The sequence below is a fragment of the Rattus norvegicus genome, chromosome 7 (genome assembly GCF_036323735.1).
Source record: "Rattus norvegicus strain BN/NHsdMcwi chromosome 7, GRCr8, whole genome shotgun sequence".
Taxonomy (NCBI): domain Eukaryota; kingdom Metazoa; phylum Chordata; class Mammalia; order Rodentia; family Muridae; genus Rattus; species Rattus norvegicus.
In genome coordinates, this window is record NC_086025.1 from 63,362,278 (window position 1) to 63,381,179 (window position 18,902).

At 39.3% G+C, this 18,902-nt stretch overlaps 1 long non-coding RNA gene across 2 annotated transcripts in view; it reads right to left on the reverse strand.

Moving 5' to 3' along the window:
* The window catches only part of LOC102552637 (uncharacterized), an 88,096-nt gene that overhangs the window by 68,170 nt on the left and 1,024 nt on the right, over nt 1-18,902 (reverse strand). Inside the window, exons 2-3 of one of the 2 annotated variants that reach the window (XR_593472.4) lie at nt 18,649-18,799; nt 8,872-8,998 (exon numbers count right to left, since the gene is read on the reverse strand). This is a non-coding gene — a long non-coding RNA (uncharacterized LOC102552637). Of the gene's footprint in view, nt 1-8,871; nt 8,999-15,093; nt 15,769-18,648; nt 18,800-18,902 lie in introns of those variants that run through there. The other variant, XR_005487023.2, reaches the window with a different exon arrangement.

Consider the following 18,902-nt stretch of genomic DNA (forward strand, 5'->3'; position numbering starts at 1 on the left):
TGCAGAATAAATGCTTAGAAAGGGACCCTGCACTCTTAATGTAAAATAGATAATTGAGACATTGATCCACACAAGGAAGTCCAAACTAGTAACAGATACCTCAAGGTAGGAGTGTAGATGCTAAATCATAGAACATACAAAGTCAATTAATGACAGCGTGAACTACTCTAAGTATGTCGTCATTGCCTTAGACAGTTACACACACACACACACACACACACACACACACACACATGCAGAGAGAGAGAGAGACAGAGAGAGACAGAGAGAGACAGAGAGAGAGAGAGAGAATATTGACTTCCCCATAGCTCAAGCTTGTGTTGTTCTGTTTGAAAGGAGGTAGGCACACATGAAATGAACAGCGTTCTGGTTCTTTTTCTACACAATGCAGAGCAGAAGTTACAGTTTGTCTGAAGGATTCTGGAAAACATGGAGGTAAAGAGCTCTTCCTCCTTCCTTATTCCTCCTTCCTCCTTCCTCCTTCCTCCTTCCTCCTTCCTTCTTCCTCCCTATCTTCTTCTTCCCTCCTCTCCCCTTTCTCCTCCATCTTGTGCCTCACAGAAGCTCAGAGGAGGACTCTCTGGACCCCAAGAATGTGATTGCTATACTCTTCCAACAGAAGCCACACCCAGACAGCAGCATTTGAAAGACCTGACACATCCAACCCGCTCAGCTGCTTCTTTAAAAATTGTATGGCAACCACAAATGAACAAGGACATGACACCGACAAAATTTCAGATGACGTCAGAGCAGGAGCTCCTGGCTTACTCATGGCTGACACCAACAGAAGCTTTGTATTTTTCCAAAGAGCACAGCTTGTCTCAGAACCACCAGCTGTCTGTTTTGATCTTTCTGATGAAGACTTAATTAGAAACATGATACTGTGGAATATTTTACTACCTGAGTCTCCTTCAAAATGGATGTGTAAGGTAAATATCTAAAATTGTGCTGACCTCCAGCAGTGACTTTTACATTTGAGAATTACTTTTTTCTTTTATTTTTAGCTTTCTTCACACTCATTCCTCTCTTCTGTGTTCACTGCTATTTTAACTTGTATTCTTGGTACCTCCTTCCCAAGTAACAGTTTGTTAATGGTTCTAAGGTCCCAGTACTTTTTTCTTCCTTTACTCTAAGACAAAATGAACTGGAGTTAACTCTATACCTGGAAGCTGACCATCAGGGAAACCCTTGGAGATTTTTTTTCCTTCCCCTAAGACACTCTCATTATTGAGCATTGAGATCTTGCAGAACTGATTGCAGGGCTGACTTGCAACCTAGTGGCTCCTTCTGCCATGAGTGGTCTTTTAAGGGCCTAAGACTATACTTTGTGCTTTCCTTCTTTCACATTTTGGTTCTTTTTGACTCTTTTTAAAATTCAGTTCAGTCTATCTCTTGCACCTTTGCTTATCTCATGACTATTCTGAAATTATTCAGAATTCTTCTGAAATCATGTCATTTATTATTTGTTCTCTCCCAAAGACTTTTATTTTGCAAAAGAAATGTTCCTCCTTTGAACTACTGTTAGTGAATGTGGCTCATGGAGACTAATGAAGGGGCAAACACGTTGATGGACAGTGGCATTTCCTGTTGTAGAGAGCAGAGGAAAAGGTGGCTCAGTAGGCTAGGTGTAATCCAATTTTGACATGAGGCACAATAGAGAGTTTCCAAGACAGCTCCTTGCAAGCTTGGAGTGCATGACTTTTATATCAATTTGGCTAAATGTCACCATGTCATCTCTCAACTCTCCTTTCTCCAGTGATGCCACCAGCTCATGTTATTCTTTTCTTGGAGGCCCCTCCCTCCTGACCCAAATCTTGATAGCATGGTTGCTAAAGTGGTGATAAGTCTGACTCTTCATAAATCATCATCAGGAAACATTGAGCCCATCAAAACAACATGTAAGCCATTAAAACACAAATCTAAGTTATTACTGTGTGTGCTGATAAATTATAGATGGTGGTCATATCTGGAATCGCTATGGGAGGTCAAAAATATGTTAAGAATTCACTCTATTCACTTAACTTATCAGACATGATAGCTTACCCTTATGACTGATATGGAGCTGAGAGTTATAGCCAATACCCAGCATCGTGGGCCAGTGCTGCTAGTGATTGCTACTGGGAAATCACTGTGCATCATAACTGGGAACATGATTTCTATGGAAAGCACATAACTTTTGCACCATTGTAAAGTCAAAATCAAAATCGCAAAGGAAGAAGCCTAAGTTCCATCATGCACAGATCCCATTGCTCCTATGGGAAAACTTTAACCATCTACTGAACAGTAGTTGCCTCTAAGTGGTATTAGCAATAGTAAGTGATACAGGATCAAAGCACAGAAATCAATTACACTTCCCTGAAGCAAAAATAAAAATGGTTTTGTAAAAAGTAGTTGTCATTTGCCTTAGCATAAAAAATATAAAATACACAATAATTTGCTCTTGCCACAGAGAGTACTGAGCACTACCATGTTCAGTGATCACATAACAAATAGCTGTAGACTGGTTGGTTTAAGCAAATAAAAACTTGCTTCAAATAGATCTAGAGGCTACAGAGATCAAGATTCTGATGAGGTAGGTTTGGTTTTGAGATCTCTTCCCATGTTCTTCACAAGGCTCTCTTCCTGCTCCAAGTCACTATTAAACTCATCCATCTTGATCGCCTGGCTGTCTTGACAATGCTGGTCTCTCCGTGTGGCATCTTGACTACCTCACAACAAGAAGGAGGTATCTATTCTTCCCTATGGCCGCACATTCCACCATCCTCTCCCTACTCACTGACGACGGCCACTCATTTATACTCCTCCAGAGCTGGTGCTAAGAGAAAAGGCAGGGATGGACCAGATGTGTCTTTCTCAAGAGGGCTGGGGCCATCAGGCCTTCCTGGCCAGCTTGTTGGAGTCTTCAGCCAGTTTCCTCCTTTGAAGTTGAGTCTTTATTATACTGTTTTCTGTTTAATGTGTGTGTGTGCATATTCACTAGAGAGGGTATTTAGGCATGTGGGTGTGTGGAAATGTGAAAACAAATCAGAAGTCTCTCTTCATCACCATGCTGAGACAGTCTCTCACTGAACCTGGAGCTGTTTACCTGGTGGGCCATCTGCCCAGCCTCAGTGATCTCTAAGTGAGAATAACTGATTCTATTGCCTGAATGAAGTGATATGTTGATCCTGACTGGATAATAAACTTTCTCTCCCTCTTTCTCTGTTAAAACACACACACATGAGAAGTGTGGATAATCGTGAGACTGCAGGGCAGATTGCCACATCTGCCCACATCCCTGTCCAAGATGAAACAATATAGTGCCTCTGGATACAGAAATATAGGAAAAGTCAACAGCAGGAACCTACTGGTTTCTGCCTGCTCCCTGAACTGAACTTAACTGATCACATAGCTTCTTGCACCCAAACACTGTGGGAGAGACACTCCTGAGAACCCAGAGGAGACAACTACTTTCTCCCACATTCCTGACCCAAGAGAAAATTGCCTAGTGACATCTGTGCCCCCTGGGCATAGGGACCTAGGAGCAGTCATGGGCAGGACCCTTCAGGTTTCTGCCTGCACAGAGAGCTGAAAGTCAGTCACCAGGAATGCCTGTACAGAGCTCTCTGTTCCCAGACCCTGCTGAAAGAAAATAGGTCTACAGGAATGCTGACACACAGGCCTATAAGAAGGTCAAGTCACTGCCAGAGACAGCAAGACAAGGTAACACCGGAGACAACCTGATGGCGAGAGGCAAGCACAGGAAACTAAGCAACAGAAACCAAGACTACTTGGCATCATCAGAGCCCAATTCTCCCACCAAAGCAAACTAGCAATACTAGATATCCAAACACACTGGAAAGGCAAGATTTAGCTTTAAAATCACATTTTATCATGATGCTGGAGGACTTTAAGAAGGACACAAATAACAACACAATACAGAACAACACAAGTAAACAAGTAGAAGCCCTTAAAGAGGAAACACAAAAATCCCTTAAAGAATTAGAGAAAAACACAACCAAACAGGTGAAGGAATTGAACAAAATCATCCAGGATTTAAAAATGGAAATAGAAAGAATAAAGAAAGCACAAAGGGAGACAACTCTGGAGAACTCTTAGGCCCTTACAACCCTTCCAAAGAATTCTCCCTCAGTCTCTGCCAGCTTAACCCCTTTTGACTTAGTAGCTGCTGTAGTGTTTCACCCAACAAACCCTCCTCCCACCAGTTTTCACCTTTACCTTGGCTTGGGTTCGTCTCACCTTCTGATTTGATTCTATGTTGTATTCTTAGCAGGGAGTGAATCACATGCTGAAGAGTTTTGGGGGATTATTTTCTACCAGGTCATTCCAGGCCTCCACAAGCACACAGTCCTTTCACTACACTTCCTCCAGGCTCTGCCTGCTGGTTTTTATTGGGTAACCTTTGGCAGAGGAGGGTAACAGAAAACTGAGGGTGTTTGCCTCAAGTCTCTCCTATTTCCAATCTTCCATTTGTTGGTCTGCATTTCTTACCCACCGTGTATTTCTCTCCAAAGATCACCTTTATGAAACTACGTCTTCATTATTCATTTGCTTCATTGTTTCAGGTGGTAAGAGATAAAAATTAGCCTTATAAATAATACAATCAGAAGGAGAAGAGCTAATTCTTATCCTCCTTTGTAGCACCTAGTAAAAAGGCTTTGTTCAAATTTATTTGACAAATAAGATAATAAATACAAGGAAAAATGTTCTAACACTTAAAAACAAAACGTGTTTCCTGAATAATATATTGTAACTACCGAGCTTGTGTACTCTGCCAAATATTTATGTGACAGCTAAGAAATTATCTACACAATGAGAGGAAAACTCAATAGTTTTTCTCACTTAGGCTTTATGGTTATTCGTGAATATGTTTGTATGTGTATTTGATGGGGCCTTGTATTATCAGAAATTTTCAATTATTGTAAATCTAAAGCTGGTATATCTTACTGAAACAATTTCTTTCTGTGTGAAACTCTGTCTGAGCAATGAGCTTAGCCATCTTGAGGTTTGCTTTGTTTCTATTTAATGTGATTATTTTGCCTTGGCAATTGTGCACATCCTACTGTAATTAGTGTCAGCGCTAAAGCATGAGTACTTCTCAATTAGTTTACCAATTATACATTAAATTACTACCCTGAATTAGCCTAGTGGAAAAGAAACATTTTAAAATCCTGAGATTGTCATTTGTTTCCTCAAAAATGAACAATAACAAGGGACCATGAGAGAGCTGAGTGCATAAAGGCAGTTTCAGCTGTGTCTGAGTTCCTGCGTTTCAGCTTCCAGGTCCCTTCATGCAAAGAGAAGGCAGGTTGTCCTTGAACCTCCATGTGTGCACCATGGCACATGCACTTCCTTCCCCCACACACATTCATAAACTCTCACACACAAGGTAAATATATTTAGTTTAAATTAAAGAGAACAAAAAAAATGGTCACCACGCACTGACGTGGATGCCTTATATGCTGGAGAACAACCAACTGCTCTTTTAGATGCATTTATAACTTAGCACACTAAATTTTTATATCCAAGTGTGGGGTGCTTTTATATACCAGATAGAATATAAAACTAAAATAACCTTTGTAAAGTACAATGCATGAGAAGATATTAAGGATGTTTACAGGTTGTACACAAACGATAGATGTTTTTCCCATGGAGAACCTCCTCTTTAACTCAGTCCCCTCTACTTAATGAAAAGGTGCATTCTGTGGTTCCCAGAATTTTATAAAATGTTATAGTAAGGGTTTCTTATTAGAGCTGGTTTGGTGATAACCTAGTGACTATTAATTGTTTTACGGTGCAGAGAGGGTTAAGATCCAGTGACTGATAATTGACAAAGATGAACGGACAGAACAGAAAGCATACTTTCTAAACCAATTATGTTAGGGCTAACTCCCTGCCCCAGGATTGCTCTAGGCATGCATTTTTACTAAGAAGCATGAAACCTGCTGAGGGATCTGGGGAGAAAATGTCTTCATTCTCAATAGAGAAATGTGAGAAAGGATAATTTATCATCCTTCTCTGATCTGATACATGCAAAGAGATCATCTGACCGTAGATCTAAACACACCACCACCAGGATGACAGAACAGAAAAGGGGAGCAAAAATATTGCGATTTTCTATGCTGTCCTTGAGTAATTAAACTGGCCAGCACTAAATTCCATCCTGATCCTTGCTGTTGGTAAAAGAATAATTTTCACCTTAAGATAATTTGTGGAAAAGTTACTAAGTGTTACAAAATACCTCTATTTGAAAATATGAGGACATATTGGATGGAAGTGGAAATTTCTAGTTTCTTTAACAACTCAGTTGTGTCATGTGACATTTTTTTCTGGAAGCTGTCTTATGAGAGGTTATGTGATGTTTTACTGAAAACAGACACTTGAGAGGGCACATGGTGTTTAGGAAGAATATAAATGGAATCCCAACCATCAAAGGATGTTCTTGCATTGCTACAACCTGCAATGCTTTGCTGGTCTTCTCTGGTCTTCACTTTGTGGAGAGAAATCCAGCAAGGAACTTTTCGGGGTGTTCAGAATAGGGAAAGGTTTGCTTTCTCAGTACCCACTCTGAAAACCAGTGGTCTAATAAAAAATACCATTGGAAGATACTTCTACAAGGACTATTAATAGACCAACTGTATGTCAATATTTTGTGAAACAAACATTAGAAATAATTCGAAGGCAATTGCCTCAATCTATCATTTATCATTGCGTGGATGGCATTTTGTCAACTAATCATGATGAAGATGCTTTAGAGAAAATGTTTAAAGAAAACACAAAGAATTCTACCATGCTGAGAGTTAGAGATGGCTCCAGAAAAAAAAATACAAAGAAGAGATTCACTTAGCTATTGCGATTATAAAATCAATCAATAAAACATCCAACAACAAAAGGTATAAATCCATTGGGACCAATCATGAACTCTTAATGATTTTCAAAATTACTGGATAATATTAACTGGCTGAGGCCTATAACTGGATTGAGTAATTTTTTCAACAAGGGGATTCCATTTTAAACAGTCCAAGATGTCTAACACCTGAAACAGAAAAAGAGTTAACTCCTGTACAACAAAGACTGCAATATCCACATGTGGAGTGGATTGAATTGATCCTAAACTTAATTGCGTTCTGGTCATTTTACCCTCAACTCATTCTCCTACTGTGATCACCATGCAAAGGGAAGATAGTATTATGGAATGTATTTCCTTAGCTCACAAACAAAGGAAAAATTAAAGTTTTCTGTAAAAAGATTTCTGAATTAATTATAAAAGGTAGATGAGGAAGGACTACCAGCAATTGTCAGGGACAGAGCCACACAAAACTGTTATACTTCTTACTCATGCTGAGAGTGTGTCATTATGAGTGATCAAAGGAGATTGGCAGGGAGCTTAGAGTAACTACTTAGGAGAAATTAATAACAAATACCTGAAAGGCAAATGTATACAGATCATAAAAACAACTAATTGGATTTACCCACCTATTGTAAAGAGAACACCAATCCCAGAGGCACCAACATTCTATACGAATACAAACAAGTTGGGGATGGCAGGTTATAAGTCAGACAAAATGAGCAAGGTGATCAAAGGTCCATATACCTCAGTTCAAAAATCAGAATTGTATGCTCTCCCTGTGGACTTATTAGATTATCTTGAAATTCTTAATATAATTATTGATTCTTTATATGCTGATGGAGTGTTTTTTTTTCATGTAGAGACTGCTGAATTTGTTCCCGATACCACAGAATTAGCTTTGTTATTTGTGTAATTGCATCAGGCCCTCAGAAGTGGAAACTATCCATTTTATATATTACTCATATTCAGCCCCATGTATTTTCCAGGTCAAGTAAAACATGGGGAAATGAGGAAATTGACCAATTACTAATAGGAAAGGTGTTAGAAGCCTCAAAATTTAAAAGCATTGCATGTTAACAGGAAAGGTTTAAAGAAAAAAATTTCTATCACTTGGCAATAAGCCAAAACAATGATTTAAAAAATATCCTATGTATTCTCTATACAACCAAACTATTGCCTGCTGGTGGTAACCCTAGGGTTACCAAAAGAAATGACATCTGGCAGGCGGATGTTTCACATTTTGCAGAACTTGGAAAACAAAGGTATATGCACCATTCACACATTAGGGTTTCAATGGGCAACTGCTTTAAGTTCTGAAAATGTTGATTGTGTAATTATACATTTATTGGAAATAATGGCAATTATGGGGATACATGCCCAAATTAAGATTGATAATGCCCCCACATATGTATCTAATACAATGAAACAATTCTTGATATAAAACATATTACTAATATACCACACAATCCCACAGGACAAGCAGTTATAGAAAGAGTCAATCATACCTCAAAACAGATACTTATTAAACAAAAAGGAACAGGGACAGTCTAAATAATTCTTTGTTAATTCTTTTTTTTTATTGTTGGTGGCAAAGGAACAACAGCAGAAGAGAGAAAATGGGTTATTGGAAAAAACTGAGAAACTAGGCCAACCAATATGCTATAAGGATGTGTTGACATTAGAATGGAAACCTGCAATTTTTAAGATGGTGATATGGTTATGCTTATGTATCTACAGGGACTGAAAAAAATAGGGTTACCAAGAAAACTTATAAAGATCATATCTTACCAGGGAAGACATCTTGTCAGCTGAGACATGAATATCTTCACAAAGAGCCCAGGTGATTCATTCTCACAGACTGTCTCAGTTACTGATCACTCCAAAATAAGCATGTAAATAAAAAGGCTAGCCCCAGTGATCAATCTCACAGAGAAGATAGACAATACAGACACTCGACAGAAAAAGATACAGCTAACTTTCCTGGGACTTGGCAAATATCCCAATTTTCAGCCAAAAGGTACCTTTGTCTCCAGACAAGTAATTTTCAGAACACAACTCCCCTGTTCCCCCAAATTATGGGATAGATGTTTTCAGTCATCTGATGTGCTGTGGTTGTCATCATCTAGAGTGGTCGACTCTTGTTGGTTACTGTCAGGGAGGAAACGATGCAAAGTTTAAATCAGGGATCGCTCTCCTCTTTCTAATAATGGGGAAAAAGAGAGAAAAGGGGGGGTGATAATAACAAAAATAATAATTCAAATTAATTAATTAAATAAAAATGGTAGTCGTAAATATTTTATGTTGGTATCAATTATATATTTTGAGAGAAATTAAAGGTTGTTTTGTTTGACTATTGTTTGACTTCATAGAAGAAGGGGGAGGGAGGGTGGGATGGGGGTTTATAGATGGGAAACCAGGAAAGGGGATAACATTCAAAATATAAATAAGAAAAAAATCCAATAAAAAAATGATGATAGTGTGGGACATACAGTATGCTGACCTTTGACCAAAATTTACATTTTTTATAAAAATAAATAAATAACACTAAGTTGGTTAAATAGAAACAACCTTGTTAATTTTCTATAATGCACAAATGAACCAAGATAAACACATTCTACCTTATATGTATATGGTGATCATTACTTCTCAATTTAAAGATAAACAATTTTTTTAAAAAGTTTAATTAAACTGTGATATAAAGTTCTAGTTTTATTGTTCTCATAATTATGGCTATTGTGTGTAGATTGTTAAGGTTAGAGAAAAAGACAACTTTCTTAAAACAGCAAGGGGGATATGAGGTGGGAATTTGTGGTTTAACAACTCAGTGGTGCCACATGATGTTTCTCTGGAAGCTGTCTTGTGAGAAGTCATGTGATATTTTCCTGAAAACATACATTTGAGAGGGCACATGATATTTAGAAAGAATGTAAGTAGAACCCCACAAACAGGGAGAGGACACTCTTGTTTTGGAATGTCACTGGGACACTACACTTCTTCACTGGGCTTCACTGGGCTTCACTTCATAGAGACAAATGCACCAAAGAACCTCTCATGGTATTCCAGATTATTCTGGCTGCTTCTGCTAAAGTCATCCTATATCAGCGATCCCGTATCTCCTGCAACCAAACGGTAATTATTTTTTTCCAAAATGGACTACTTTATTTTCCACCACAGACATGTTAGAAAAATCTGAAGGATGAAAACACCTAACTGTTGTTTAAATTCATTTAAAATCTTAGTTAATATGACACCAAGCATCTGGATCTCCAGACTTGCAGATAACTAGTAGACACTGGTGTTTTATACTGACTAACTACCCTCTCAGCTTACCTGTTTGCGCCTTTTCTGGAGAAATATTAAACCCTTTTTTTTCAGTCTTCATTCTACCCTTAAATAGAATAGCGTAAGAGAATTTGACATCCCAGTGTGCATGGATTCACTATGGTGAATGAGTGTAGTTTGGCAAGGTGGTAACCCAGCTTGAATCCTACTCCCTAAGTGAAATTTCTCTGCCTCCTTCAAAGCATTCTGAGAGGTAGACAGCTTATCCAGTCCAGCGCTCCTTCTCAGAAGTACATTTCTGCGGACAGCCTACCTCTCAGGGGTTTTCTGTGAGACAGTATGAACTGAGCCAAACCAGAATATTTGCAGGTTTTTGTTCTGCAGATCTCAATTTCATGAATCTACTAAATGTCTCTATGAGTTGTTATACCTGAGCGTCAGAACCTGTCCATTCTGTCTGGTTTTGATACGGAGATGCATTTATTTGTGCATTTTCAAAATCATAATTTTTCTTCTCTCTTACACCACAGAGAAAAGAAAAAGCCCAACTGATCATCACACTGTGTTTATACAGTATGAAGTCTAGAAAGAGAGCCTTTAGTAATGGCTAAGAATGAAGAGATGAGAAGGTCTTTACTGCCAGATTCCTTTAGGTACATTCAAATACTGAGGGTCAGACATGTGAATTGAAATCCAGTTTTAGATTTCTCCTGTTTCCCTTGATACAGAGAACTAATCTCCCAGGAAATAATGAAGGTGGAAATTTCCAGAAAATCCACATAAATTCAATTTCTACTTGGGGCCTTCTTAATCTGTATAGAATTATACCTAGAAAGTACTTTAGACCTGAACACCATGAAGAATAAAATGAATGATAAAGTAAATTTGAATCTGGCATTTTGTTTTAGTTCCTCTGTATGGAAATAGTAATGATGTGGGGTTTTTTTCATATAAGAAGTATTAAAAATATCGAGAAAGCAGAAGGTTTGTCTTTTGTTGTCTTGCTGAGATTTCTTTTTTTTTTTTTTATTAACTTGAGTATTTCTTATATACATTTCAAGTGTTATTCCCTTTCCCGGTTTCCGGGCAAACATCCCCCTCCCCCCTCCCTTTCCTTATGGGTGTTCCCCTCCCAACCCTCCCCCCATTGCCGCCCTCCCCCCATAGTCTAGTTCACTGGGGGTTCAGTCTTAGCAGGACCCAGGGCTTCCCCTTCCACTGGTGCTCTTACTAGGATATTCATTGCTACCTATGGGGTCAGAGTCCAGGGTCAGTCCATGTATAGTCTTTAGGTAGTGGCTTAGTCCCTGGAAGCTCTGGTTGCTTGACATTGTTGTACTTTTGGGGTCTCGAGCCCCTTCAAGCTCTTCCAGTTCTTTCTCTGATTCCTTCAACGGGGGCCTATTCTCAGTTCAGTGGTTTGCTGCTGGCATTCGCCTCTGTATTTGCTGTATTCTGGCTGTGTCTCTCAGGAGCTATCTACATCCGGTTCCTGTAGGCCTGCATTTCTTTGCTTCGTCCATCTTCTCTAATTGGGTGGCTGTATATGTATGGGTCATATGTGGGGCAGGCTCTGAATGGGTGTTCCTTCAGTCTCTGTTTTAATCTTTGCCTCTCCCTTCCCTGCCAAGGGTATTCTTTTTCCTCATTTAAAGAAGGAGTGAAGCATTCACATTTTGATCATCCGTCTTGAGTTTCGTTTGTTCTAGGGATCTAGGGTAATTCAAGCATTTGGGCTAATAGCCACTTATCAATGAGTGCATACCATGTATGTCTTTCTGTGAATGGGTTAGCTCACTCAGGATGATATTTTCCAGTTCCAACCATTTGCCTACGAATTTCATAAACTCGTTGTTTTTGATAGCTGAGTAATATTCCATTGTGTAGATGTACCACATTTTCTGAATCCATTCCTCTGTTGAAGGGCATCTGGGTTCTTTCCAGTTTCTGGCTATTATAAATAAGGCTGCGATGAACATAGTGGAGCACGTGTCTCTTTTGTATGTTGAGGAATCTTTTGGGTATATGCCCAAGAGAGGTATAGCTGGATCCTCAGGCAGTTCAATGTCCAATTTTCTGAGGAACCTCCAGACTGATTTCCAGAATGGTTGTACCAGTCTGCAATCCCACCAACAATGGAGGAGTGTTCCTCTTTCTCCACATCCTCGCCAGCATCTGCTGTCACCTGAGTTTTTGATCTTAGCCATTCTCACTGGTGTGAGGTGAAATCTCAGGGTTGTTTTGATTTTTGGGAAGATGTTGAACATTTCTTTAGGTGTTTCTCAGCCATTCGGCATTCCTCAGCTGTGAATTCTTTGTTTAGCTCTGAACCCCATTTTTTAATAGGGTTATTTGTTTCCCTGCGGTCTAACTTCTTGAGTTCTTTGTATATTTTGGATATAAGGCCTCTATCTGTTGTAGGATTGGTAAAGATCTTTTCCCAATCTGTTGGTTGCCGTTTTGTCCTAACCACAGTGTCCTTTGCCTTACAGAAGCTTTGCAGTTTTATGAGATCCCATTTGTCGATTCTTGATCTTAGAGCGTAAGCCATTGGTGTTTTGTTCAGGAAATTTTTCCCAGTGCCCATGTGTTCCAGATGCTTCCCTAGTTTTTCTTCTATTAGTTTGAGTGTGTCTGGTTTGATGTGGAGGTCCTTGATCCACTTGGACTTAAGCTTTGTACAGGGTGATAAGCATGGATCGATCTGCATTCTTCTACATGTTGCCCTCCAGTTGAACCAGCACCATTTGCTGAAAATGCTATCTTTTTTCCATTGGATGGTTTTGGCTCCTTTGTCAAAAATCAAGTGACCATAGGTGTGTGCGTTCATTTCTGGGTCTTCAATTCTATTCCATTGGTCTATCTGTCTGTCTCTGTACCAATACCATGCAGTTTTTATCACTATTGCTCTGTAATACTGCTTGAGTTCAGGGATAGTGATTCCCCCTGACGTCCTTTTATTGTTGAGGATAGCTTTAGCTATCCTGGGTTTTTTGTTATTCCAGATGAATTTGCAAATTGTTCTTGCTGAGATTTCTAATAGAAGATTGTTTGGGATGTGCACAGAGTACTTTAAAAGGATCGAATAGTGATTCCCTGTGGAATATTGAGCTAGCTTTTGTGTTCTGACCCTGGCCTTCCATGCTGCCTTGTCCTTGAAGCCCAATATGTCAGCTCCCCTTTCTTGCCCAAGCTGTCCTTTATCACTTCAGTCAACACAGTGTTCTTTGACAAATATCTGTTTCTGAGGTTACACAACAGAAGTGCCTTCTCTATACAGAGTTTGCCTTAAATGTTAATTGTGTTTTGAATTTTATACAATCAGAACATTCCTTGTCTATCACAGAAGTTAGAAAACTCTGGTATTTTCTGTTAGAATTTTTACTATCACACTAAATTTCCCAAATTTACTACCTTTAAAAATTGGAGAAAGTTCTAATTTCTTTCAGCAATAGCTAACATTATTTCAAGGGAGAACATTTTAAAAGTTATTTTTATTCCCCTCCTTGCTCACTTGCAGATTAATGGCTATTTGCTTATTTTTAGTATGTAGTCTTCCTTCTTTATTGAGAAAACTTCTCTTTGCAACAGATGGAGGCTGTTACAGAAAATGACAACCAATCAAAACAAAGAGTTCTAGAGCCTAGTGGATCCATCCAGTACCTAAGGCTCAGAGAACACTGTGGAAGAGAGGCTGGAAAGACTGTAAGACCCAGAAGACCAGGGAGTGTGAGTTTCCTACCAGTCTGAGGAGCTATACCTGTAATATCTCACTGACACTATTGTCCAAACCTGAGATGAACAAGAATGACACCAATGAACAGGCAAAAATTGGACAGGAAAAGCCTTAATCCTAAACAAAGAACTACAGGCAACCAAGGAATGCTGGGAGAAGATGCAGCCTTCCCTGAGAAGAGCACAAGTTGTTGCCCAGTGCCAAATAGTCCTACAAACATACATATAAGTAATATTATTGTACTGGTCAGGTTGTACTTAAGAACACACACGCACACATGCACACATCTATTTTCTTATGCACACATCTATTTTCTTATGCACACATCTATTTCCTTATGTGATGTAACAACAATTAAAAAAAATAGGTCATGAATTTGAAGGAGAGAAAGGACACATACATGGTTGTGTTTGGAAGAAGAAAGAGAAGGGATAAATGATACAATTATATTATAATCTTAAAAAGAAAAATATATTAAATGATTCTTTACATAAATAAAGCTTAAAATGAAATTAAACAACTCTGCAACCGTTAACCATTTTTGGGGGTGTGGAAAATGAGCAAATATTCTTCTGCTTTTCCAAAGTTTTGCTTTGTTATTTTTTGTGTTGTTGGTGGTGATGGTGGTGGTGGTGATGCTGGTTTGTGTGTGTGTGTGCATGCACATGTGTGGGACAGGGTCACTCCTGTAAACCAGGTTGACCTAGAATCTTTGACCATCTTTCTACCCATTTCCCAAGTGCTGGGATACAGGTGTAAAGCGGCATACATACTTCAAAGTTACTTTAATGTTCTTTAGTCTTTACGGGATGTTACCCTTACTTTCTATCCTGGAAGGACATTTGTTTTTCATTTCATAACTTGCAGCTCCTATTGATCATTGACTGAGATCATGCCTGGATCAATACGTTTGAGGATCTTTACAGATAGGTTGAAATAAAATCACCTAGGGAAATGTGTGACCGGACATAAGCTGAGGACTCTGACTTTGAGGGAAAAGAAAGGACATGCAAGATAATTTGATTTTCAATTAGTTTTAAACCAGAATTTGAAATAAATGATGATCTTATTAATAATTGCAATCACCAATCTGCAATAATTAAGAATTTCATAATGAGTTGATGGAGGAAAAGCTAAAAGTCTTCACAAAGAACAAGGAAAGTTGAATTTTATCTTATTTATACTTTATAGCAAGTAAGGAGATAGTTTTAAGGGGAAACATCAATCAGTTTAAGTACTTCAGGAAATCAGCTGAAGTTCATACTTCATATGAATGAGTGTGTGTGTGTGGATTCATTTTCATTGGGTTTGACAACATTGAGGTCACCAAGGGGTCAAGGTGGAAATCACATTGAACAAGTTGAAAAGGGACTATGATATTCTGAGAATTATATATTTAAAAAAATAAATTTGCTATGAGGGGGAAAGTTAGGATAAGGTAATTGGTCTGTGGGCATGCGGGTTGTGTAGTTCAGGATTCACAGGACTGAACCTGAGTCAGCTTAACTACAGTGTCCAACATGATGCCCATGAAAGAGACTGTGTCACCAGCACTCTCAGAATTAATACACATCATCTGTCATAAAGGTGTTCAGGTCCAGGGATACTTTTGATGAGTTTACGATTTTCTTGAAAGGCAAGTCAACATCACCAGGGGATAAATCTTTGTTCAGCAAAACTTCACAAAAAGGAGAATTAATAACCATTGTGTTGTCTTATTTCAGATAAGCAATACATGCTCAAGCTTTAAAGCAAATGCACATGGCTGTTCTTTATTCTGTCTCCACTGGCCCAGTCAGCCGAAGCACGTTGGGGAAGAAGGAAGCCTTTGTCTTTAGTTCATTCAATCTCACAGGGTGATTCTTATGTTAAAGACTGGGATGGTTTAAAATCAATTTTACTGTGTCGGAGAGAAAAAGGACAAAATATTAAGAACATATTTTGCTAATGCTTGCTTTCCTCAAAGATAAAGAACTCTAACTTAAAATGCCTTCCCCTTCTTCTTTGTAAGAAGAAAAAAAGAAAGAAAAGAAAATTTGAATGAGGCCCACATTTCTGCTGGTAAGAGCTGGTGGTCACGCTGGGTCAGATCCTTTTTGGAATTGTTAGTAAACTTTCATGTTCATGGGTGGCCTCACCTTCTTTCTTTCTTTCTACCATTCCCACTAGCTCCCTTCTACTTGTTTCCTATGAAGACAACACCTAGAAGTAAACTAATCTACCTCCTTCCAGGAAGCCCTCTGTCCTCACCCTGATTTCCTCTCGGTAGCAATTCCATCTCTGTTGTTCTTGGTGGCCTTGGATGCTGAGAATCTAACCTGTGCTCTTAGGAATGCTGTACTGGACCCTTAACTTCACCTTGCAGATACGATAAAACCAAACTGGTCTTCCCTGTGGTGAGCTGGTGGGGTCTAGCCGCCATGTACCTGGTGTGCAAATGGCAAAGTCATATAGAAAACTGTGACAGAGACAAAAGTAACTCCAGCAAAGAACCAAATTTCCGCTCTATACAAATAAATCACTACAGATTTTGTTCCTTCCATGTGATACCAAGAGCTAACATTTTCTTTGAAATAACTTTTAACCGTATCTAGTTTCATTAAATGGATAATGGTGCTACCTCTAACCCTACTGTGAAAAATATATCTTCCTCAAAAATGGCAGACACAATGTTAAATTTTATCTTACTCTTAAGGCCCTCTTGGCTGTAGAATTTTCTTTAATGCCACCGTATAGTGTGATCTATTATTACATACTACTAACTCAAAATGAACTCCTGTCGATTACATTCAGCACTATGTAGCAATTATGCCTGTTTTCAAGATCAGCACTTGGTAATTTTTCATCTATTCTAGAAGACAAGTTCAAGGTCAGCTATTTCAGTTTGTATTGATCTCCCTACTGCTTGTGCAAACCTGTTTCTGGTGGTTTCACCAATTTTTACTAAATGCATCCTAGAACTTCCTATTATTAGTTGAAAACATGTCCTGATGAGGATTGGATCCCCCCTATACAGTAATTTTGTCCTCACAAGTAATGACAGAGTCAAGGCACTGACTGAAGTTTCAATTAATGCTAATGGATAGAAATATAAAGGGGTGACCCTAAAATAGGAGATTACTTTATTGTGAGGTGCTAAGTGGGGTGTTGTAACTTTTTCAGAAATCCTTTGACAGAAGCAAGGCCCCATGTTGATACACACACACACACACACATAATATGTATGTATTATTCTGAATTCTCCTGTTTGTGGCCTGACTAAAAAATGGTTGGCCAGTATCTGGGGAGAAGGTCTGCCTTTCTCAACTCAGGAACCTTTCTAATCACTGTTGATAAAAAGGTTCATATTATATTACACTGAGAACCCCTTTTTGTGGTTCCTACTAACAACATCATCACTAAGCATCCTCTTGAAACAGAGACACCCCCCTCCTGGTGGCTCCTAATGATGATGTCATCGCTAAGCAATCTCTTGAGGTAGAGGCCCCCTCCTTGTGGCTCCTACTGATGACATCATCCTTAAGCACCCTCTTGAAACATACTTTCCCATTGATCTTCCCTAGTCTTTACAATGTAGGCTTAGGTTTTTTTTTTTTTTTTCAAAACCTACTTGATTTAGGTTTCTTAAATGCTTCAACCTTCCTTCTAGCCCACTGACCAGATGTAGGGGAATTTCCCCTAATTATTTGATTGGCTAATAAAGATGACAAGATGCCAATCTCTGAGCAAAGAGGAGAAAGGTAGGCTTTCCCTGTCTGAGAAAGGGACACAGGAGGAAGGAATGGATTTTTTTTTCTGGCAAGGTAGAGAGTGGGAAGGGTGCAGGATATAGGCCAGGGAATTGTCGGACATCCACCGAAAAAATTGCCTACATAAAATAGATGATCAGTTTAGGACGCTAGATTCCATGTCCAGCGGTTGTGTCATTCTGGTTAATTTTAATATTAAGATGGGCTGGTGTTTTCCATTGGCGATGATTCAGATGGGCAGTCTGGCAGAGCTGAGCCAGACTGGAGCTCTGGTCTGGCAAAGCTCAGATAAAGAGATAACTGGGGGGGTGGGGTTGGGTGGCGAGAGAGCAAACTCCGAGCTCTGGAGAGGCAGAGCCAGCATTTGTGAGAGAGCCATTGCCTGGAGAAACGTCAATGTTCACAGTCTCAGGCCGGAAGAGACAGAGACAGCCAGACCTTGGCGGACAGAGTGACATGGCACCAAGCTAGTTGTGGGGAATGGGCCAGACCGCACCTAGCCGGATCCAATGTGGATTTTTAAAATTACATGCTATGTACAACCAGAGGTAGGGGAGAAAGAAGGTTAATAGGAAAAGGGGGTTGTGGGTCTGTTTAAAAGTAATTCCTTGGGGAGATTCCACTCTTCTTTGACAGGATACCCACAGGCCAGTTCTAGCAATCTCCAAACATGAGTCAGTAGAATCCAGTAAAAATAACACGGCTCCACTGCTTCTGAATTACTCCCTAATGATGGATTCTCCATAAAATATTAACTTTATTCCGTAGGTAAAACAACTTTCATGTTTGTAATATGATTGTCGAGGTTACCGTAAACTATTAACTTGGCAGCCTAGAATCACCTGAGAAGGGAGCCTCCATTAAGGAAATGAGATCAGATTGACCCTTGAGCATGCCTGGAAGTACTTGTTTGTTCATTAATGTAAGAATGTACCCACAGCGGGGGTTGCCATTCACTGAGCCTATGGTCCTGGTCTGTCTTAATTACTTTCCTATTGCTGTGAGGAGACGCCATGACCAAGACAACTTACAAAATGTTTGTTGGAGTCATGGTTCTGAAAGGTTAGAGTCCACGATCATCATGGCGAGAAGCATGGCAGCAGGCATGCAGTCATGGTGCTGGAGTGGTGGCTAAAAGATCACACGCTGATCTGCAAGTTGGATCACATGTTTATCTGCAAGCTAGAGATAAAAGGCATAGACTTTGGAAACTTCAAACCCCACCTCCAGCAACTCACCTCCAATGATAGCACACCGCCCTTAATCCTTCCCAAAGAGTTCTACC